The following is a 24,278-nucleotide window of genomic DNA, read 5'->3' on the forward strand; positions in this document are numbered from 1 at the left end:
TCAAAGGACTGGTAAGGGAGGAGGGAGGGAATGGGGAATGCACTCGCCACCAGTTAACGGCCCCTTAAGCTCCGTAAGGAACTTGTTGGAATTCCTGTCTGTTCCCGAATGCATTATTCCATTTTCTTTGGCAAGGTGAGAGACAGTGCTGGGTGCACGAGCTGTCTGGTTTGCCGTGGGGCCCAAATAAATTTCTTGGCAGATATCTTTGAGGAAAATCTAAGGGATAAGCTAGTACCAGCATGAGCGCAGGTCCTCCTCTTGTTACACAAGGCTGCTGTGTGCCTCGTTCCACCTCCACGGCCTCCTGGGAGCTGCCTCCTCTAATTAGCAAAGCCATGGCAGCCCCCAAAATGGCTGCCACCTGTCTTCAGATCTGACATGAAGCAGGCAGCTCCCACCTCCTTGAGACACATGGCACTCTTGCCTCCTGGTCAATTACGCAATTTACATCTAAAAATTGTGGAAATGACATTGCTTGAACAGGGTGAGGGGACATAGAACTTATCCAAGTGCCGTGTTCCTGACCATGCATTGAAAATCTGACCCATGATGCTTTCCTGCTGCTCACAAAAGAGAAAGGAAAGAATTGTACAGCACCCAATATCCCACAGCACCTTACAGTTAAATACTTGTGAAACACAGCAACCAATACCGCAAGCTCCCATAAACTGCAAATCCTTCTGAGAGATGTTGTGCGAGGGATAAACATCACTCGGGATAGAATCAAAGAATCCCTACAAAGCAGAAGGAGGCCATTCAGCCCATCAAGCCTGCACCGACAACAGTCTCATCCAGGTCCTATCCCCATAACCCCAAGTATTTACTCTGCTAGCCCCCCTGGCACTAAGAGGTGATATAGCATGGCCAATCCTCCTAACCCGCATATCTTTGGACTGTGGGAGGAAATTGGAGCACCTGGAGGAAACCCACGCAGGCATGGGGAGAATGTGCAAACTCCACACAGTCACTCGAGGCTGGAATCGAACCCGGAATCCTGGAGCTGTGAGGCCGCAATACTAACCACTGTTTGGATTTCCCCCACTTTTTCCATGGGTTTGCCACGGAATCTTTAACATCCACAAGGTGGCACAGTGGTTAGCACTGCTGCCTCACAGTGCCAGGGATCCAGGATCAATTCCGGCCTTTGGTCACTGTCTGTGAGGAGTTTGCACTTTCTCCCCGTGTCTGCGTGGGTTTCCTCCGGGTGCTCTGGTTTCCTCCCACAGTCCAAAGATGTGCGGGTTAGGTTGATTGGCCATGCTAAATTGACCATAGTGTCAGGGGGATTAGCAGGATCAATGTGTGGGGCTGTGGGAATATGGTCTGGATGGGATTGTGGTCGGTACAGACTGGATGGGCTGAATGGCCCCCTTCTGTATTGTAGGAATTCTATGATTCTATCAAATCACATGGTTACATAGGGCCTCAATTTAATATTGCAATTTAAAGACCCTTTCATCTGAAAGGCCACACGCCCGTGATAGTGCAGCACTCCCTCACTGCTGCACTGGAGTATCAGCTTAGATTTTACGCAAAAGCCTTTGACGTGAGACTTGAACCCACAACCATCTAGCTCAGTGACAAGAGTCCTCCAATAAGCCAGAACTACATAGACACAATGTGCTGCAAGGGCTGTGATCTCAGCTGTGGATTTTCCATCACATTCCAGGACGATCCAGCCCGAGGGTGTGCATCTATCCCCAGAATCAGAAACATCACAGCCATCCAACCCACTTTCCAACGCTTAGGTGGCACAAATGGTTATGTTATAGAAGAGACATATGGTTAAATTTCAGCATGTCCTGGACAAGGTATGTTGAGCGTACATTATAGGCAATGAAAACTCGTGATGTCTTTTATTGGAATGTGACCGGACGGCTTTATCTATAACAATTGCACTCTAATAGCTGGAGAGAACTGGGGTGCCATTCATGGCTCTTGTTGTATATTTGATCTGTGTGGAGTCTGCACATTCTCCCCATGTCTGCGTGGGTTTCCTCTGGGTGCTCCGGTTTCCTCCCACAGTCCAAAGATGTGCGTGTTAGGTGGATTGGTCGTGCTAAATTGCCCCTTAGTGTCAGGGGGACTAGCTAGGGTAAATTCTGTTATTGTTACTTGTTGCTGTGTGAGCCATGTTTTTTTCCTTTGTGGATTCAACTTGATAGGTCTTATTAAGGTATTCGTCATCTTCGGTAGTTCAACAGTAAGTTTTTACATTTATTTATTAGTATCACAAGTAGGCTTACATTAACACTGCAATAAAGGACTGTGAAAATCCCCTTGTTGTCACACTCTGGCGCCTGTTCAGGTACACTGAAGGAGAATTTAGCATGGCCAATGCACCTAACCAGCACATCTTTTGGACTGTTGGAGGAAACCGGAGCACCCAGAGAAAACTCATGCAGACACGGGGAGAACGTGCAGACTCCACACAGACAATGACATGACATGATGGTGTGGGAGCTGGAGGGTGGGGGGGTGGGGCTCTTGGAAATAATGGCAATCTTTTTCAATGTGTGGCACGGTGGCCCAGTAGCTGCCTCACAACGCCAGGGACCCGGGTTCGATTCTCAGCTTGGGTCACTGTCTGTGCGTTGGCCATACTACATTCTCCCTCAGTGTACCCGAACAGGCTCCGGAGTGTGGCAACTAGGGGATTTTCACAGTAACTTCATCGTGGTGATAATGTAATCTTGCTTGTGATACTAACAAATAAACTTAAACTTTAAACTTCGAATCTTATAACATTGCTGCTCTGGATAATGCGAGTGTTCTGAACAACCTTCCTATTGAAGCCAATACAACTGAAAACACGTCCGGAATTGGCTTGATTGTTGAACTCTGCTGTGCGCAAGTCAGCCGCAGCATTGCCCCCATAACAAGAATAACAGCACTTCAAAAATAATCAATTGGTCGAAAATTGCTTTAGGGAAACACAGAAAGACGAAGAGCATCATAAAAGCAATTTCCTTCCACTATTTCCTGCTTTCAGCAATGTTAATGCAAAAGTTTAGTGCAATATATTTCGACATAGACCAGTCCCAAAACTAACTACATGGTAACTCAAAACAGTAGAATTGTCAACAAGTGAGGGTGGAGCGTATAGATGATTGGTGTTCGTCCCTTCGGGTTAGGTGGATTGGCCATGCTAAATTGTCCCTTGGTGTCAGGGGGATTAGCAGGCTGAATGTATCAGGTTATGAGGATAGGGTCTGGGTGGGATTGATGTTGGTGCAGACTCGATGGGCCGAATGGCCTCCTTCTGCACTGTAGGGATCCTATGATTCTACATGAAGACCTGATTCCAAACTATTGTATATGTGTTATGTACCTGTAATGTATTTGCACAGGAATCATGCCAGCTGAGTGACTCTGTTCGCTCTCTGATGTATAATTCAGGTGTTCACACTGTAAATAATGTGGTAGCATGTGAAACAACCTCTTTCCCCCATTGAGACTTGCTCCAACAGTGATGCAACTTTTAATATTGAGAAACACCATAGACACTTTGTCATTGTATAAACTGTCTATTATGAAAGTTGTACAATAGGCAAAGGCTGGTTGGCTTTAACATTTGTTTCCTTATTTGTGAATCATAGAATCCCTATCATGTGAAAGGAGGGTATTCAGTCCATCAAGCCTACACCATTGACATTCCCACCCATAATCCCACGTACTTACCCTGCTGGTCCCCCTGACACTGAGGGGCCATTTAGCATGGCCAATCCCCCTAACCTACACATCTTGGGACATTCAGGGGCAATTTAGCATGGCCAATCCCCCTAACTTACACATCTTGGGACACTAAAGGACAATTTAGCGTGGCTAATCCACCTAACCTACACATCTTGGGACATTAAGGGGCAATTTAGCATGGCCAATCCCACTAACCTACACATCTTGGGACACTAAAGGACAATTTAGCGTGGCTAATCCACCTAACCAGCACATCTTTCAGACTGTGAGAAGAAACCAGAGCATCCGGAGGAAACACACGTAAACATGGGGAGAACGTGCAAACTCCACACAGACAGTGACCCAAGCCGGGAATCGAACCCGGGTCTTTGGCGCTGTGAGGCAGCAGTGCTAACCACTGTGCCACCGTGCCACCCCTGTGTTAATTTTGTTCCTTCAACATGCAGACAAAACACTGCATATGAATATAGATAAAAGGGGAGAGAGGGAGGGCGAGGTTCAATTTGCTTTCTTAGGGATACCTAATCATTTCCATAGCACTATTTGGAAGATGAGCAGGGGAGTTATCCTGCCCAACATTTATCCCTCAATCAACATCACAAAAACAGATTATCTGGTTATTATCTCATTGTGTTTCATGGGTGCTTGCCGTGTTCAAATTGGCCACTACAATTTCAAGGTGCGAGGTGAGGGGGAATTGAGAAGGAGGGTTGGGTTTGAGGATGTCATTGTTTCCAATCATTCACGCTCTGCTTCTGGCCACAGCCTCAGCTATGGATGTTCACCATTGGCGATTGGAGATTCTTGTTCCGATGTGGGGAGCCCCTCCTGCCTCCCGTTATGTGGTCACCTTGTCCCGCAAGAGAGAGAAAATGAGGGTCCTGCTAAATGATTGGCTGATGTAGCCACTATGATTGAAGAATTGACAATGTGCACTCGCTGTAGATGTGGGGTTGTAACTTGCACCAGTGCTCATTCATGGGACGTGAGTGTCATGCCCAAGGCCAGCATTCATTGTCCATCAAAATTGCCCTTGAGGACATGCTGGTGAGCTGTTTTCTTTAAGCGCTGCTGTCCATGTGGTGTAAGTGCACCAACAGTGCTATAAGGAAGGAATTCCAAAATTGTGACACTGTGATGATGAAGGAACGGCGATATATTTCCAAGTCAGTATCATCTGTGACTTGGAGGAAACTTTCAACTGTTCCCATGTACCTGCCTCCCTTGTTCATCCAAATGGTAGAGGCTGTGGGTCTATAGGGTGCTGTCAAAGAAGCGTTGATGAGTTGTTGCAGTGCATTTTGTAGATTGTACACACTGCTGGATACACACCGCTGTGCACTGGTGATGGTGGGACTGAATTTTTAAGGGTTAGCTGACGTTTCTGCAGCAGTGAGTCAGATATGGCATTTGAAAATGGATTCACACCTCAACTACTCATGTGAGATCATTGAACTTCTTGCGGCACCTTGATCCCTGGCATTGACGTCCATAGTTATTTGTTCCCACTGTGTGTGTCTGGAGAGATTCCCAGTCCCCTTACAGATATAGGACCTCTCCTTACCACCTCCTCTGACAAGACCTTCACTGAGGTGTTGGAAAACCATGGAATCCATCCTCTCGCTATTGCCATTCTTCAATGCTTCCGAGGTCAGATTCACTCTTTTTGTGTTACTGTCAGTACGAGCTCCAACCCCACTCCTACTCTCCTTTTAGAGGTGCACATGAGTTTAAGCAGACCAAGTTAGCCGACACTGCTCCTGGTAAGATGCAATTTGAAACCCCCACCAATGTATGTAGCCAATGAACAGTGTTGTTAAAATGCAGAAATTGTTCAAATGAACAGGGGCCACGAAATTAGCATGGATTAGTTTCACGCTGACATTGGCACTCCCTTTTTCGGGAATTTATCTGTAATAATTCAGGAAGCCCGACTGGAAAGGAACATAGTTTATTCACAAACTATTCACTACAATGCAATACACACACTAGTCCCTATTTGGGACTATAGTTCAGCAGGCCCAGTCCTGGGCCTGCCTTATAAAAAGTTCAGGTAATGAGTTCCAGCTGGGCAGGCCAGAGCTTGTTACCAGGGGAACTTCTACTCAATGAGCCCCACAGGGAAATCAATCAATGATCCCCCATGGACATCATGGGGGTTGTCACATTAACCAATTTAGCCCCCAAAAACCTCCTTAAGCACTGCACATAGTCTAGTGTGAATAAGATACGTGTTTTTTCTGGAGCTACTGAACGTTTAAGTGCTGTTCTGGGAGCAATGGGTTTTTAAAGGCAGCAGTGAATTAATATAATGGAACAATGACAATGGCCTTTTATCTGCTGATTTTCAATAGATCCGCTGGTTTCTAATCATTGTCGTATCTCTTGTTTGTTGTAACTGCAGTAGAGTGGGCCATGAGAAAGACAATCTTTCACCACCACCCCCCCACCCCCCCCACCCCAAACCTTGTGGTTTCTTGTCTAAAGCACGCCTTGCAGGTTTGTAACCTTACCCGCACCCTCAGTCCTTTTACAGATACACTATGGCCATAGGTTTAAAGTGCTCGAGCGGCCTGACCAGGAAGCACATGAAAAGATGTCGGGCGCAATCCGTTGTGCACGCTCGCGCAATATTTCGGTCGGTGACCGCCGTGAGAGTCGGAATTGCACCCACTGATAATTTAGCCCATTGAGGGGCCAATGGATCACAAATTTTATGGTCCTTTGTGGTTGGCGAGCAGATCGCTTGGCCGGGTGGCCTTTACATTGTAGCTTCAACCTTGGTGCAGGGTAGGATGAACTGTCTGGGCTGAAATAAAATTAAGAAGGTTGCGTGGGGACTGACATCACGATCCGGAGCCGATCATGGCTGGAAGCGCGTTATGTGCACGCTCACTTTCGGGCCCGTCGAGGGAGGCGTGTCTGAGGGATGAAAAATTCCAGCCTACATCCCGTCCTGTAATTGTCCCCTGTTTGTCTGCTTCCTGGTTGGAACACATTTCGATTTGGCAGAGTTGCAGAAAGCAGTGTTACAATTTGGAGTCCAGTTTTTGCAATGTGGGATTCACTATTCGCCAGTTGGGTGTTGGCCAGAAGAAAGATCCTTTGTGGGAGGAGATTGGTCCAAAAAAAACAAGGCTTTTAAGCCAATATTTTACGATCTTGCTTGGGCGAGGCTCGAAAAATCCCTCCCGAGGCCAACGGGGAATTCCGTTCTGCAATTCTGGGCAGGCGTGCCGGTAAAATTCCATCCTTAAGGTTTGAAGCTATCCTGACTTAATTGCAAACTATAAGATTGGAATAATACCTTGCTGGGTTTATTTATAGGGATCAGTCTTTAGACTCACAAATCCAATACATACTGTACCAAATGAGCCGAAGTGCAAGTTGCTATGAACCCCTGCATTGTGAATTCTAATGGCATTAGTATTGAATTGTAGAAATATTACAAAATATTGACTTTGCCAGATTTCTGCTTGTTGCTAAGTGCTGATTCAGAGGATATGAGGCACTACGGAGATGGGGGCGGGGGGGGGGGGGGGGTGGGGGGGGGCGGGGGGGGTCATGGGTTGATCAGGAAGCAGCGTGGGTATGACCTATTGAACTCACCTTTCAAAAGGTTCGTTCGTCCAGACTATGGTTCAGCACACCGCTTAAATATTTTCCGTGAAAACTGCGGAAGACTGGGACATGTCTATTCCCGCTATGGAGCCAGCCAGGTTGGGAATACAAGGTATGGATTGGCAACCCACAACAGCCAGCATCCTTATTTCGTGCTGATGAAAATCGGAAACCCCAGAAATGGGTTTGGGGGATCCCGGATTCGGATCCTAGCTGCCTTTCATACACCTGCATGGAGTCACCCCGACTCCATGAGAATCCAACATATCTGCAAAAGTTTTCTTTACTTTTCATGTTCTACGAGTAATTCCAAGATTGAAATTCACGGCATTTCCAGAATCCACACTGGTATTTAGAAAATGGAGAGGGGATCTTACTGAAACAGAGGGTTTGACAGGGTGGATTCTGATAGGACGATTCCCTTATTGGGGGAATCTAGAACTAGGGGACACAGGTTAAAGATCTGGGGGGGGAGTGATCGTACCAAAAAAATTCTAAGTGCCAAATGAGCGTGAAAACGGGAGAGAATCAAGCCCATTTTTTGGGCGAGCTCCCAGCCGCAATCTTATGGCATTTAGAAAAACGAAATGAGGCAAAGTGTGATTCTTGCAGGTGGAGGGAATGGATGGAGTCTGTGCATGGCCGGGAAGCCGGCTGCTGACTGCTAGAGGGCACTATTGCGCTGCATCCCCGATCTCCCAGTGCACTGTGTAAAGTCTACACAGTGCATTGGAAATCCGTCACTCTCCCCCCCCACCCCCCTCACCCCCTCCACCCCACCTGGACATCGGACCCCCACCTCTCCGATTGACCCTCAATCGCTGCTCCCGCCACCCCCCCCCCCGATCGATTGCCACCCTCAATAATTCCCGCCAGGTGATCACCATCCCCGATTTTCATGGGTGAGGCCATCACGTCAGGTCCCTGTTGGTAGGGGGCCAGACATAATCCTTGCGGTGAGGACCTCCACCAAAGAGGCTGTTAAGGCAAGTGACCCCGGATGATTCTGTCACAGGCTCACTGATAATATTTAAATAGCCTAATAAATATTAAAATTACACCGGCAGATCGGGGCCAGTAATATCGCGAGAAGGGAGAAAGCAGGCGTGAACCTGGTTTTTCGCCTCTCGTGCAATCTTGCTGGCTCGCCACGTCGATTGGCCAGCGGAACGACCTGGTAAGATCGCCCCAAGGGGTCTCCATTTAAAATAGAGACAAGGAGGAATTTCTTCTCCCAGTGCATTGTCAGTGTTTGGAATTCTCTTCCCCAGAAAGTGTGAAGGCTACATCACCGAATATATTCAGTGCTGAGTTAGACAGTTTTTCGGTCTATACGGGAAGTCAGGAGTTATGGGAGACATGCTGGAAAGTGAAGTTAAGGCCACAACCAGATTAGCCCTGATCTTATTGAATAGTGGACCAGATTCGATGGACCAAATGGCCTACTCCTGCTCCTATTTCTTACGATCTTACTTTGCTGCATGAGGTATGAGTTGTTGGTTGCATAAGACATGTAAGGGCATTGCATCCACAGCCACACATAGAGCTTTACGAAACTGAAGGAGGCCATTCAACCCATCGGGTTGGTCCTGGCTCTTTGAAAGAGCTATCCAATGAGTGCTGCTGCCCTCCTTTTCCCCTATAGTCCTGCACATGTCAACGATCAGCTTTTTAAAATGACAGTCAGGGGGTGGCATTTTCTGGCCGCACTCACCCCAAGAGTGGAAAATCCCACCCAAGGTCAAAAAACCTTTGCCCGGTTCCCGTGGTGGAAGGAACGGGAAAATTCCACCCAGGGTTTCAGCACATGAATCAGCATGTCAATGCTTTTTCATTTGGAAATTGTCAGTAGCAATCGGAAGGCTGCATAAAAGCCAATATTTGTCCCTCAACCAACTAGATTATCTGATCATTATCACCTTGCTCTCAGTCAGAGCTTGACAAATTGGCTGCTGTGTTTCCCACATTCCAGGGAATAGGAGCAGGGGTAGACCATTCAGCCCATTGAGCCTGCTCCTCCATTCAATACCATCATGGCTGATGCTGGGCTTCAACTCCACCCTCTTCCCAGAAACCTTATTTCCCTCAGAGGCCAAAAATCAGCCCATCCCAGCCTTAAATATATTCACCATGTTCCCTATAGACCTTGTGTGATCAGCGAATGGTGGGGGAAGGAGGGGGGGGGGGCGCGGGGGAACAGCCTTTCCTCGCCTCTCTTTTGCTCTCTTTGGATGCCATAGACCTTCATGTTAATCTTCCCCGGGAGGTGTGGATCATCTTCATTGTTGGTGCTACATGCACCCAGTTTGCGATCCTCATTAGAAAGATGGTTCTTTGTCTATCTCGATCTATTTAACCATCGATCTTTCCTGTCAGCATCAAGTTTCCTCAATCATGATTTCCTGTTGTGTGTCTAAGAAATTCCAACGGTCTCTTTCTGATCTTGGTCAGCAATGTTTGTTTGGTCTCAGATTTTACTAGCACCTCTTCATGGATGTGCGACTTCTCCAAAAACATCTTCATTATTTGCCTCAAAAATCCACAACCCTGCAGCCTCAATGCTCCCCTGCGTTGCTTCACTCACCGTCCGACATCCATTTCCATACATCAAAATTGGTGTGATGTTGCATCTCATAATTCCCAGCCTTGTTTCCATGGCTAATTTTGAATTGATCGTAATCTTTTTCATTTTTTGGAAATGCATTTTTGGCCACTCCAACCCCTGGGGTGGCCTGGTGGCACAGTTGGTTAGCACTGCTGCTACTCAGCGCCAGGGACCCGGGTTCGATTCCTGGCTTGGGTGACTGTGCGGAGTTTGCACGTTCTCCCCGTGTCTGCGTGAGTTTCCTCCGGGTGCTCCGGTTTCCTCCGAAAGATGTGCTGGTTAGGTGCATTGGCCATGCTAAATTCTCCCTCAGTGTATTGAACAGGCACTGGAGTGTGGCGACTAGGGGATTTTCACAATAACTTCATTGCATGTTAATGTAAGCTTACTGTGACAATAATAAATAAACTTAAACACATCTTATTTCTTGATCGCACTTTCTGTCCGATGTTAATGTATTTCCTAGGTAACAACACTTGTCCACCTGTGTGACCTTTTCATCCTTTACTGCGATCTTAACTGTGCCTTGCCTACCTCACCCAAGAGAGTGGACAGAGAGCAGCAAGGAACGCACAAACAAAGGCGGAGAGAGAAAAGGGAGTAGGAGAGAGGAAGCGAAGGGGAAAAGAGAGCAGCGTTTTTGCCTACTCCACTCACCGTGGGAGAATAACCACCGCGTATATAATACCATTTTATTTATTACACTCAGTCTTGAAGTTGAGGGAGTGCTGTTATTTTAGTTTTAATTGTCCAATATATCAGAATGACTGTGGCTGTGAGATACTTCTCACATTCATTTTCCAAGCACAACACTCTTGAAAACAGCACAAAATGTCTGGGATTGCAGGACACAGCGCAGATAAGTTTAAATTTAATTTCTTTTGCCTTCAGGTACTGGGAGACTCACAAATATAATTTTGTGAGCCTTTCCCGCTGCAATTCTTCAATTATCATTGGTTTTGTTTCCACTTTTGTCAGACGGTTCTGAAAATTATCAATGATTAAAAATGATAGATGGGTTTTTACCATTTTAAATTACCTGCAGTTGCTGTTTACTTGTAGATGCTGCGGTGATACGGGTTTTGGATGACAGGTGTTTAGATAATAGTAACAATATCCAATCACAGGAATTCCGTCCTTGCCTCATGTTTTAAACTGAGGGTTTGAGTTTTGTTTTTGCAGCAGGTTCGAGTGTCAATGTGTCTAACTTAAGCCTCCAGTTTGTCAGCCATTAGCTATTCTCAGTCATGGTAAGTAAAGATGTAAGGAGAAACTTCTACTTTTAATTTTAATCTTAAAATCTCCCTTTTACTATGATGCCCTTTTACAGACTCCCTGAAGCTCATCGGGCCTAAGATGGCTTCCATTCCTCTGCTCTTTTGACCATTATCCTCTTGGCTCCCTCTTGCCGTGTTGTGGCCTGAACTTTGTCTGTCACCCTAATGTGTTATCATTGATATGTTGGCCAGGGAGACGATGGTCGAGTGATATTATTACTTGACTATTAATCCAGAAACTCAGCTAATATTCTGGGGACCTGGATTCGAATCCAGCCACGGCAGATGGGAATTTAAATTCAATTTTTTAAAATCTGGAATTAAGAATCTACCGATGACCATTGTTGATTATTGGAAAAACTCATCTGATTTACTAATGTCCTTTAGGGAAGGAAATCTGCCGTCCTTACCTGGTCTGGCCTACATGGGCGGCACGGTAGCACAGTGGTTAGCACTGCTGCTTCACAGCTCCTGGGACCTGGGTTCGATTCCCGGCTTGGGTCACTGTCTGTGTGGAGTTTGCACATTCTCCTCGTGTTTGCGTAGGTTTCCTCCGGGTGCTCCGGTTTCCTCCCACAGTCCAAAGATGTGCGGGTTAGGTTGATTGGCCATGCTAAAAATTGCCCTTAGTGTCCTGAGATGCGTAGGTTGGAGGGATTAGTGGGTAAATATGTAGGGATATGGGGGTAGGGCCTGGGTGGGATTGTGGTCGGTGCAGACTCAATGGGCCGAATGGCCTCTTTCTGTATTGTAGGGTTTCAGTCTAGAAACCCTACAGTGCAGAAAGAGGCCATTCGGCCCATTGAGTCTGCACCGACCACAATCCCACCCAGGCCCTATCCCCATATCCCTACATATTTACCCACTAACCCCTCTAACCTATGCATCTCAGGACACTAAGGGGCAATTTTAGCATGGCCAATCAACCTAACCTGCACATCTTTGGAATGTGGGAGGAAACCGGAGCACCCGGAGAAAACCCACGCAGACACGGGGAGAATGTGCAAACTCCACACAGACAGTGACCCAAGCCGGGAATGGAACCCAGGTCCCTGGAGCTGTGAAGCAGCAGTGCTAACCACTGTGCTACCGTGCCACGTGACTCTAGAGCCACAGCAATGTGGTTGACTCTCAACTGCCCTCAGGTAACTAGGGATGGGCTATAAATGCTGATGTGGAGATGCCGGCGTTGGACTGGGGTAAACACAGTAAGAAGTTTAACAACACCAGGTTAAAGTCCAACAGGTTTATTTGGTAGCAAAAGCCACACAAGCTTTCGGAGCTGCAAGCCCCTTCTTCAGGTGAGTGAGAATTCTGTTCACAAACAGGGCATATAAAGACACAGACTCAATTTACATGAATAATGGTTGGAATGCGAATACTTACAGCTAATCAATTCTTTAATACACATCTTTTTAGCCTGTCTTGATGCTCTCTCCACTCACGTTGTTTGTATCTTAAAGACTTGATTAGCTGTAAGTATTCGCATTCCAACCATTATTCTGTAAATTGAGTCTGTGTCTTTATATGCCCTGTTTGTGAACAGAATTCCCACTCACCTGAAGAAGGGGCTTGGAGCTCTGAAAGCTTGTGTGGCTTTTGCTACCAAATAAACCTGTTGGACTTTAACCTCGTGTTGTTAAACTTCTTACTATAAATGCTGGCCAGCCAGCGACGCCCATGTCCCACAAATTATTTTTTTTTTAAATTCTCTGGTCTTGCATGCCCCCCAACCACTGCCAGTGAGAGCAGCCCAGCCATGGGCAAGGTTGGAGAATTCCGGCCTTTGCTTCCTCAACCCTCCCCCAACTCAAAGTTCCCCACCCTTGCCCACTTTTCCATCTCACATTTGCTGTTGACTGATGGTGTGTTGGTGTTTCCCGTTCAGTCCTAGCCACTTATGAACTATGCTACTTGTATCATCCTGCGGTTCTGCTTCTTCACTCCCCAACCACTGAGAGGCTTTATCCATATTGTGTCTGATCCAGAGAGCATCGTGAGGGTTCCAACAAAATTTAATTGTCAAAAGCATGCTGCATTCCCTGCCCATTCTCGGCCTGATGTGGAGATGCCGGCGTTGGACTGGGGTAAACACAGTAAGAAGTTTAACAACATCAGGTTAAAGTCCAACAGGTTTATTTGGTAGCAAATGTCACTAGCTTTCGGAACAGGCTGTCCCTTCATCAGGTGGAATGGAGAAATGCTCACAAACAGGGCATACAGAGACACAAACTCAATTTTCAGAATAATGATTGGAATGCAGTCTTTACAGATAATCAAGTCTGAAAGGTACAATGTGAGTGGAGGGAACATTAAGCACAGGTTAAAGAGATGTGTACTGTCTCCAGACAGGGCAGCCAGTGAGATTCTGCAAGTCCAGACAAGCTGTGGGGGTTACAGATAGTGTGACATGAACCCAAGATCCCGGTTGAGGCCGTCCTCATGTGTGCGGACCTTGGCTATCAGTTTCTGCTCAGCGACTCTGCGCTGTCGTGTGTCGTGAAGGCTGCCTTGGCCTGCCATTTTACCATCCCTCCCACACCCCCAGCCTGGGCTGGTAAGATTCAGCACAAGTCCTCAGGGAGGATATAGCCGCCTTGGAGGAGTCAAATGCGGATTCACCAGAATACCACCAGGGCTTAAAAGGTGATATCCTGAGGACCGCTGCATCAATCTGTATTGCTGGAGTTCAGGAGGTTGGGAAGTGGTTGGATTCAGGGGTTGGCCATTTTGGAGTGAAGTCAGGGAATGTAGTTCACTCAAATGGCGGTAGAAGTGTGAAATTCTTCCATTCTTCACACTCCTCTCTCCAAAAAAAGAATGTTAACTCAATGAAATATTCAAGACTGAGATAAACAGCTTTTTATTGGGAAAGGATATCAAGGGATATAAATCAGAAACAGGTAGATTGATGGGAAGCACAGAACGAAGTTTAACAACACCAGGTTAAAGTCCAACAGGTTTATTTGGTAGCAAAAGCCACACAAGCTTTCGAGGCTCTGAGCCCCTTCTTCAGGTGAGTGGGAATTCTGTTCACAAACAGAACTTATAAGACACAGACTCAATTTACATGAATAATGGTTGGAATGCGAATACTTACAACTAATCCAGTCTTTAAGAAACAAAACAATGGGAGTGGAGAGAGCATCAAGACAGGCTAAAAAGATGTGTATTGTCTCCAGACAAGACAGCCAGTGAAACTCTGCAGGTCCACGCAACTGTGGGAGTTACAAATAGTGTGACATAAATTCTGATTCTAGGATCGCATGATAAAGACTCAGGAGGAAAAAAGCAGAAATATTTATGTGAAATAGTGTGACATAAACCCAATCAAAGACTGGATTAGTTGTACGTATTCGCATTCCAACCATTATTCATGTAAATTGAGTCTGTGTCTTATAAGTTCTGTTTGTGAACAGAATTCCCACTCACCTGAAGAAGGGGCTCAGAGCCTCGAAAGCTTGTGTGGCTTTTGCTACCAAATAAACCTGTTGGACTTTAACCTGGTGTTGTTAAACTTCTTACTGTGTTTACCCCAGTCCAACGCCGGCATCTCCACATCAAGCACAGAACAACCATGATCTGCTTAAATGACAGAATAGGCTGAATGGTCTCCTTTTGTTCATTTATTGACTTAAAAGCTTCCCAACATGAAGCTGCAACTATACAAAATCTTGGTTAGACCCCACTTGGAGTCACTGTGAGCAGATCTGGGCATCACACCTTAGAACATAGAACATAGAACACTACAGCGCAGCACAGGCCCTTCGGCCCTCGATGTTGCGCCGACCAGTGAAACCAATCTAAAGCCCATCTAACCTACACTATTCCAATATCATCCATATGTTTATCCATTAACCATTTGAATGCTCTTAATGTCCACTACTGCTGCAGGTAGGGCATTCCACGCTCTTACTACTCTCTGAGTAAAGAACCTACCTCTAACATCTATCACCCCTCAATTTAAAGCTATGTCCCCTCATGTTAGCCATCACCATCTGAGGAAAAAGGCTCTCACTATCCACCCTATCTAATCCTCTGATCATCTTGTATGCCTCTATTAAGTCACCTCTTAACCTTCTTCTCTCTAACGAAAACAACCTCAAGCCTCTCAGTCTTTCCTTATACGATTTTCCCACCATACCAGGCAACATCCTGGCAAATCTCCTCTGCACCCCCTCCAACACTTCCACATCCTTCCTATAATGCGGTGACCAGAACTGTACGCAATACTCCAAGTGCGGCCGCACCAGAGTTTTGTACAGTTGCAAAATGACCTCCTGGCTCCGAAACTCAATCCCTCTACCAATAAAAGCTAACACACCGTACGCCTTCTTAACAACCCTATCAACCTGGGTGCCAACTTTCAGGGATCTATGCACATGGACACCCAGATCCCTCTGTTCATCCACACTACCAAGTATCTTACCATTAGCCCAGTACTCTGTATTCCTGTTACTCCTTCCAAAGTGAATCACTTCACACTTTTCCGCATTAAACTCCATTTGCCACCTCTCAGCCCAGCTCTGCAGCTTATCTATGTCCCTCTGTAACCTGCCACTTCCCTCCGCACTGTCTACAACTCCACCGACTTTAGTGTCATCCGCAAATTTACTAACCCATCCTTCTATGCCCTCATCCAGGTCAATAATAAAAATGACAAACAGCAGTGGCCCTAAAACAGATCCTTGCGGTACACCACTAGTAACTGAACTCCAGGATGAATATTTCCCATCAACCACCACCCCCTGTTTTCTTACAGCTAGCCAATTCCTGATCCAAACCACTAAATCACCCTCAATCCCATGTGTCTGTATTTTCTGCAAAAGCTTACCATGGGGAACCTTATCAAACGCTTTGCTGAAATCCATATACACCACATCAGCCGCTTTACCCTCATCCACCTCTTTGGTCACCTTAGGAAGGATATATTGGCCTTGGAGGGAGTGCAGCGTAGGTTTACAAGAATGATACCTGGACCTCAGAGTTTTAATTATGAGGAGAGATTATGCAAATTAGACCTGTTTTCTCTAGAATTTATAAGGTTAAGGGATGATCAAAGTCTTCAAGATATTAATAGGAAAAGACAGGGTAAATAAAGATGTTATTTCCACTGGTTGGAGATTCCAGAACTCGGGGGCATAGTCCTAATATTAGGGTCAGAGTGTTCAGGAGAGATGTTAGGAAGCGCTTCTACACACAAAGGGCGGTAGAGATTTGGAACTCTCTTCCACAAACAGCAGTTGATGCGAGATTAGTTGCTATCTTTTAAATTTGAGATAGATAAATTTTCAAAGGATATGGGCCAAAGGCAGGTATATGGAGTTAGGCCGCAGATCAGCCAAGATCTCATAGAATGACAGAATAGGCTTGATGGGCTGAATGGCCATTCCTATGTTCCTGTAACTCAAGAGGCATCACTCTGAGGAGGAAACTCCCGTTCACTGTAGGCTTATTGGAAGGCTTTGCAAATTTGCCCACATTGCAAATTCATCCTCTTTGGTCAAGTCCTGGGGCAGGGTTCGATTGCGGAGCTTCTGGCTCAGAGATAAGGACACTAAACCACTGCAAATTAAAGAAGTATTTAGATGTGCACTTGCGATTCCAAGGAGTTAACAGCTATGAACCAAGAGCCGGAAAATGGGATTAGATTAGTTGGGTGGTTTGTCTTTGACCAGCACAGATGCAAAGGGCCGAAGGACCTTTTTCTGTGCTGTAAAGTCCTCCCTGCCTATATTTGAGGAGTATTTAATATCTTAATTATTATAGAAATCAGCTAACCATTCTGCAAATCATTAGGACAATACAGAGTGACTTTTACATCAGTGTTATGAATGCTCTACCATGATCTATTCACAACTTGTGGCAGCAAAATGTAAGTTTGCAGTAGGTGATTGCGATGTCTAACCACAGCATCATAGGATCATAGAATCCTACAGTGCAGAAGGAGGCTATTCGGCCCATCGAGTCTGTATCGACCACAATCCCACCCAGACCCTATCCCCATAACTCCATGCATTTACTCGAGCTGGTCCCCCTGATACTAACGGGGAATTTAGCATGGCCAACCCACCTAACCCACACATCTTTCGGACTGTGGGAGGAAACCGGAGCACCCGGAGGAAACCCACAGAGACACAGGGAGAACGTGCAGACTCCACGCAGACAGTCACCCAAACCGGGAATTGAACCCGGGTCCCTGGCGCTGTGAGGCAGCAGTGCTAACCACTGTTCCACAGTGACCAGAAGTAAGTTTCATTAAGAGAGAAGAGAAAATGAAAAGTTCTTCTGTATCCAGATTTAATCTTTTTCTAAATAATAAATTTAATGACTTGAGAAAATAAAAGTTGCATGTAGTTGAATAACTTCTTTAAAAATTCTTTCAAGGGAATGTGGGCATCAATCACTATTGCCCATCCTTAACTGGCATGGAATGGGCACGTATGAGGTCACATGTAGGCCAGACTAGGTTAGGATGGCAGATTTCCTTTCCAGATGGGTTGTTATAACAATCAATGGTTTCATGGTCACCATTAGACTTTTAATTCCACACGTTTTTTCATAGAATCGGACAGTGCAGAAAGAGGCCATTCGGCCCATCGAGTCTGCACTGACCACAATCCCACCCAGGCCCTATCCCCATAACTTGTCAAGCCTAGCTTGTTCCCCCGACACCAAGGGGCAATTTAGCATGGCCAATCCACCTAACCCGCACATCTTTGGACTGTGGGAAACCCACGCAGACACAGGGAGAACGTGCAAACTCCACACAGCCAGTGACCCAAGCCGGGAATCAAATCCGGGTCCTTGGCGCAGTGAGGCAGCAGCGCGAACCACTGTGCCACCCATAACAGCTCAATGAGGGGTCATATAATTCAAAATTCACCATCTGCCAAGGATGAGGATTTGAACCCGGGTCCCCAGAGCAGAACCTTGGGTCTGGATTACTAATCCAGTGACAATACTATTGTACCACCACCTTCCCTTACAAATATTCATGCACAATGCTCAGTGCCATTCAGAAACGTATTTTCCCATTAGATCAATTGGAGCTTTGACGTCAACAAAACGCTAATGTTGAAACCAAGTCACTTTTTACCCCAAATCAAGCCACAAATCAAAAAAAATGTGACTCAAGTTAGGCACATGGCTACTAATCAGCAAAAATATGATTGTCTGCAAGCCGGGATGTTGTCACTGAGTGTGACTGGTGTTCGTAATCTCTTAGGATATGCAGAATAGAACAGAATCCCTACAGTGCAGAAGGAGGCCATTTGGTCCATGGAGTCTGCACTGACTCTCTGACAGAGCATCCCACCCAGGCCCTATTCCCATAACCCCACATATTTGTAATGACTTCAATCAGGCCATTGAAGTTGGCCTATTGGAATATGAACTCCCTGATTAAGGATCCCTCAGGAAAAGATGTCCCTGATTAAGGATCCAATTAATGGATCAATCAGGGAGTCTTTGCCTTGTACTTAACCAGGGGTGTCAGAGGAACTGACACTCGCGGAGATAGACTGCTAACTACTAGCACTCTGTGCACTGCTGTTAGAGTTGTAAATAAAAGGATTTTGGTAAAGGGACTTCACGTATTACAATATTTACTCCACTAATCCCCCTAGCCTACATATTTTGGGACACTAAGGGGCAATTGAGTAGGGCCAATCCGCCTAACCTTCACACCTTTGGACTGTGGGAGGAAACTGGGGCACCCGAAGGAAACCCACGCAGACACGGGGAGAATGTGCAAACTCCGCACAGACAATCCCCCAAGGCTGGAATCAAACTCAGACCCCTGATGCTGTGAGGCAGCAACGCTAACCACTGTGCTACCGAGCAGATGAGGTTCATTTCCTTTGAGATATCATTATTGGTAAATAGGAAAATACACTCAGGATAGTCTCTGTATTGCTGATTGCAATCCTTGAATTCAATCTCGCAACTAAGTGTGTGATGCACAACTCCTAATACAATTGCCAAGGAATCTGTTCAAAATGTTACAATAGAAGTCATTACCAAGGTAAAGGAATGATATTTTCTTTGACAGGAACTAAGTAAACCATATTCCAACGCTAGGTTGTGGATTAGAAAATGTTTGTTTAAGGTACAAATTCTACCCGTAATCAGTAGTTTTGTGAACACTTATGTAATTCCAATATAACATAGCATATCATGAATAAATATCCAGCAATTTAAATCACATTAAGACATCAGCAGGATGTTATATTTAATGAAGGAGTAAATCCCTTCTTCAAATGATATCTAAATGAAGACCTTCTTCACCCTTCATACTCCAATAGCCTACCAGACACAATCAGAAACAGATGAGTGCTGTTTTAACAGCCATTTTCAATTAAAGCACATTAAACATCTGTCAGTTAATATGCCAAGCCCATTAGTATAAATACTGGTATCCTACACTCGCAGGAAACACCCAGCTACCATTAACTAAGCCTACGATTATAGTCCTCATTAATGAAAGGAGAGGAGTTCTTAGCGCATTGCTAAGAACGAACGAAGCTTTTGTGAAAAAAAACTGTTTAAAAATGAGGAGGAATCTTCTAGAAGATTACATCTAAGTTCAAGATACTGCAAGAATTTCAGCACAACCTTATATCAGAGACTCATTCGAGGGATTGGGTTGGATTTTGCGTTCAATGCTGAAGGCATGGTGCTCACACTGGCCTTGAAACAAGGAACACACAAAGGGCAGCACGGTGGAACAGTGGTTAGCACTGCTGCCTCACAGCACCCAGGGACCTGGGTTCGATTCCCAGCTTGGGTCACTGTGTGGAGTTTGCACGTTCTCCCTGTGCCTACGTGGGTTTCCTCCGGGTGCTCCGGTTTCCTCCCACAGAAGATGTGCAGGTTAGGTGGGTTGGTCATGCTAAATTGCCCCGTGCTCTCCCATGGGGGATTAGCGGGGCAAGTACGTGGGATTATGGGGATAGGGTCTGGGTAGGATGAGAAAGGCTACCCACAAAGATCCAGCGGTCTCTGTTTTCCCTATTCTGATGGCAACTTCCACCTGGTGCCAACTTGAGATTTCCAGGTTTCCAGCAGGGTAAGCGGCCAATCACATTGAAGCATCCTCACAGACAGCAAACCAGGAAATTAAAAGCATTAGTTAAAAAAGTATAGTTTAGAAATGGCTGGTGTAGACATGATGGGCCGAAGGACCTCTTGCTGTGCTCTAAAACCTCCGGCCGATGTGATCTACCAGTCCCGATGACGGCACACCACTGCCGCAGGTTTCCTGGTGGTGTGTGGGGTGGGTTCAAAGGGAAATCCCACTGATAGCGGCTGGACTAGAATATTAAAATAAATTTGGAAAATTATTTTAAGCATATGTAGATTTATTCTTATAGAAAAAAAATGACATTCCACGAAGAGAAAATGAGTTTTTCAGGACCTGAGAGAATGTTTATCAGTGATGATAAATGATGATAAATCATTAAAACCCCAATTGCATCGCATTCAATAAGCAAAACTTCACTTCACCGCTTACTCCAATTCAGGGCCACGAGGAGCTGGAGCCTCAACAGAGACCGGGCGTAAGGCAAGGTACACCCAGGATGGGACGCCGGTCCATCACAGGGCACACACTCACACACAAACTGAGGGGCAATTTACTGTGGCAAATTCACCAAACCTACCTGTCTTTGGACTGTGGGAGGAAACCGGGGCACTCGGAACAAACCCACGCAGGCACGGGGAGAACTTGCAAACTCCACACAGACAATCTCCCAAGGCCAGAATCGAACCCAGGTCGCTGGAGCTGTGAGGCAGCAGTGCTAATCACTGTGCCACCGTATGCTTCCTTCCTGCATTAGGCCTTCCAAAATGCATCATCTCCACCTGCCATTTCTCTGCCCAAGTCCCAAGCCTATCTATATCAGAGAATAAAAGCAAAATGTAATCACCAAGATTGCTTTAAAAATGTCTCCTTGTCGAATACTTAAAATTTCAACTCACGTTAAATAATGCAACAATCTCTGGGCAAGAGGGCGGGGCCCACATTTATCCTAAACAGCAACACCAACAAAGAGAATGCCTTTAATGTGGTAAAATGCTCCAAGGCACTTCACGGGAGAATTGTCAATCAGAATCTGACACCGGGCCACATCAAAGGGAACGTCAAACTAGTGATTAAAGTCTTTAGAGTTTAAGAAGAGAGGTAGCGAAGCAGAGAAACGTAGGTAAGGAATTCCAGAGTTTCAGGCTTAGATAGTTGAAGGCATGGCCACCGATGGTGGAGCAGAAAGAATTGGCAATGTTGCAGAAGTAAGAGTTTTAACAACACCAGGTTAAAGTCCAATAGGTTTATTTGGCAGCAAATACCATTAGCTTTCGGAGCGCTGCCCCTTCGTCAGATGGAGTGGAAATCTGCTCTCAAACAGGGCACAGAGACACAAAATCAAGTTACAGAATACTGATTAGAATGCGAATCTCTACAGCCAACCAGGTCTTAAAGATACAGACAATGTGAGTGGAGAGAGGGTTAAGCACAGGTTAAAGAGATGTGTATTGTCTCCAGCCAGGACAGTTAGTGAGATTTTGCAAGCCCAGGCAAGTAATGGGGGCTACAGATAATGTGACATGAACCCAAGATCCCAGTTGAGGCCATCCTCATGTGTGCGGAACTTGGCTATCAGTCTCTGCTCAGCGACTCTGCGTTGTCGTGTGTCGTGAAGGCCGCCTTGGAAAATGCTTACCCGAAGATCAGAGGCTGAATGCCCGTGACCGCTGAAGTGATCCCCAACAGGAAGAGAACACTCTTACCTGGTGATTGTCATATTCTCAGAGAGCAGTGGGTCACTGAGTATGCTCAAGGCTGAGTTAGACAGTTTTAAAATCTGTATGGGAATCAAGGGTTATGGAGGGACGGGCAGGAAAGTGGAGTTGAGGCCACAATCAGGACAGTCATCATCTTATGGAATAGTCAAAAGGGCTGAATGGCCTATTTTTAAATTCAAAAGTAAAAGTTAAAGTATATTTATTAGTCACAAGTAGGCTTACATTAACGCTGCAATGAAGTTACTGTGAAAATCCCCTAGTCGCCACACTCCGGTGCCTGTTCAGGTCAATGCATCTAACCAGCATGACTTTCAGACTGTGGGAGGAAACCAGAGCATCCGAAGGAAACCCATGCAGGGAGAACGTGCAAACATGGGACATTCATTCGTGGGACATGTGTGTCGCTGGCTGGCCAGCATTTATTGCTCTTGAGAAGGTGGTGATGAGCTGCCTTCTTGAATCGCTGCAGTCCATGTTCTATGGGTTGACTCACACTGCCACTAGGAAAGGAATTCCAGGATTTTGACCATGCTCCTATTTCTTGTGTTCTTGGGGAGGAGGTGGAGAGACAAAGAGATTATGGAAAGGGTTTTTTAAAAGAAAAGGACCCTTCTGGTTGAAAGCTATGCAATGAATGGTAAGGGAATATTTATTTATTAGTGTCACAAGTCAGCTTACATTAACACCACAGTGAAATTGCTGTGAAAATCCCCTTGCGCCACATTCTGGCGCCTGTTTGAGTTCACTGAGGGAGAATTCAGCACAGCCAATGCACCTAACCAGCGCATTTTTCGGACTGTGGGAGGAAACCGGAGCAGCTGGAGGAAACCCACGCAGACACGTGGAGAACATGTAGACTCTACACAGACAGTGACCCAAGCCGGGAATCGAACCCAGGTCCCTGGCGCTGTGAGGCAGCAGTGCTAACCACTATGCCGCCGTGCCACTCATAGGAATGGGCATTCAGCCCATCAAATCCGGTCCACCATTCAGTTCGACCATGGTTAACTCTATCTACCTGCCTTGATTCTATGTCCCTCAATAACAAAAATCTACCACCTCAATTTTGACATTTGCAATTGATCCAGATCTTTGATGGCTTTTAGATGGAGAGAGTTACGGGTGTGTGGAGAAGTGCTACCTGATACGAACCCTGAATAGTCCAGCGGGTAACATTTCTGCTATGGGCACAGTCAGGAAAATTGGGCCTAAATTGCATTTGAAATTGCGCTGGAGTTTATGTTTATGCTAAAACTCACTCGCATCCTCATATATGAATCTCCCATGAACCAGTGCAATTAGCAATTTTAATAGGATGTGATTGGTTATTTTATTTTCCTTGCATTAAAAATATTCCTTGATGTAGGAATGCAATTGTATTAATATGGTTGAAAATATACTATTTGTTATCACAAAAAATAAGCATTTTTAGTCAGTGTCCATGCCATCAGCTCTGTGAAGCCTGCTTTTAAATCTCTGAAAATGACTTAAAAATGTCTCAAAAAGTACTTCAAACCCATCTCACTCTTAGGGCCCAATTTACCATTTTGATTCTAAGTGCTGGGCGGACTTGAAACTGGGAGTGTTTCAGATCCGACCTTTAGACCCATTCTCGGGCGCCCCCATACGCACTCTGCCTGAAAAAATATCAGCGATTCCGAATCACGCTGCACCCCGCAGCTCCGATCGGCGTCTCCAACTGCGCACGCGCAGAAAAAAAATGATAGAAAACTGTTCCCCTGCCGCATCCCTCTCGGGCCAGATAATGCCTCCCTCTGGCCCCCACAGACATTGCCCTACCCCAACAACATTACTGATCCCCTTCCCCCCCACCAATCTCAAGCAGAGAGCCGTCGGATGCTCAGCACTTACCTCCTCACTAACAGGAGTGCCATTTCAGACATTTGTGGAGCATGTCTGTTTCACGCCGATTCTGGATGGGTGAATGTGGTGGTAAAGGGGGAAGTGCTGGTAGGTTGGACGTGCAGCCCATTAAGTCAATTTAAATGCATGCAAATGCATTTAAATGGCTGTCGCACCCGTTTCGGGCACAGTCCCGATCACGGCCATTTTCGGGCCTTGGTAAAGGGAGAACCGGCGCAGAGGCAGGTGCGAATCGCGCTACTCGCCTCCCACCCGACTTTACCAAGTTTTTGCGCCGAAAAGTGGTGTGCCTCAGGGGTCAGTGCTGGGACCACAACTTTTCACAATGTACATTAAAGATTTGGTGGAAGGAACTGAAGGCACTGTTGCTAAGTTTGCAGATGATACAA

The sequence above is a fragment of the Mustelus asterias genome, chromosome 7 (genome assembly GCF_964213995.1).
Source record: "Mustelus asterias chromosome 7, sMusAst1.hap1.1, whole genome shotgun sequence".
NCBI classification, from domain to species: domain Eukaryota; kingdom Metazoa; phylum Chordata; class Chondrichthyes; order Carcharhiniformes; family Triakidae; genus Mustelus; species Mustelus asterias.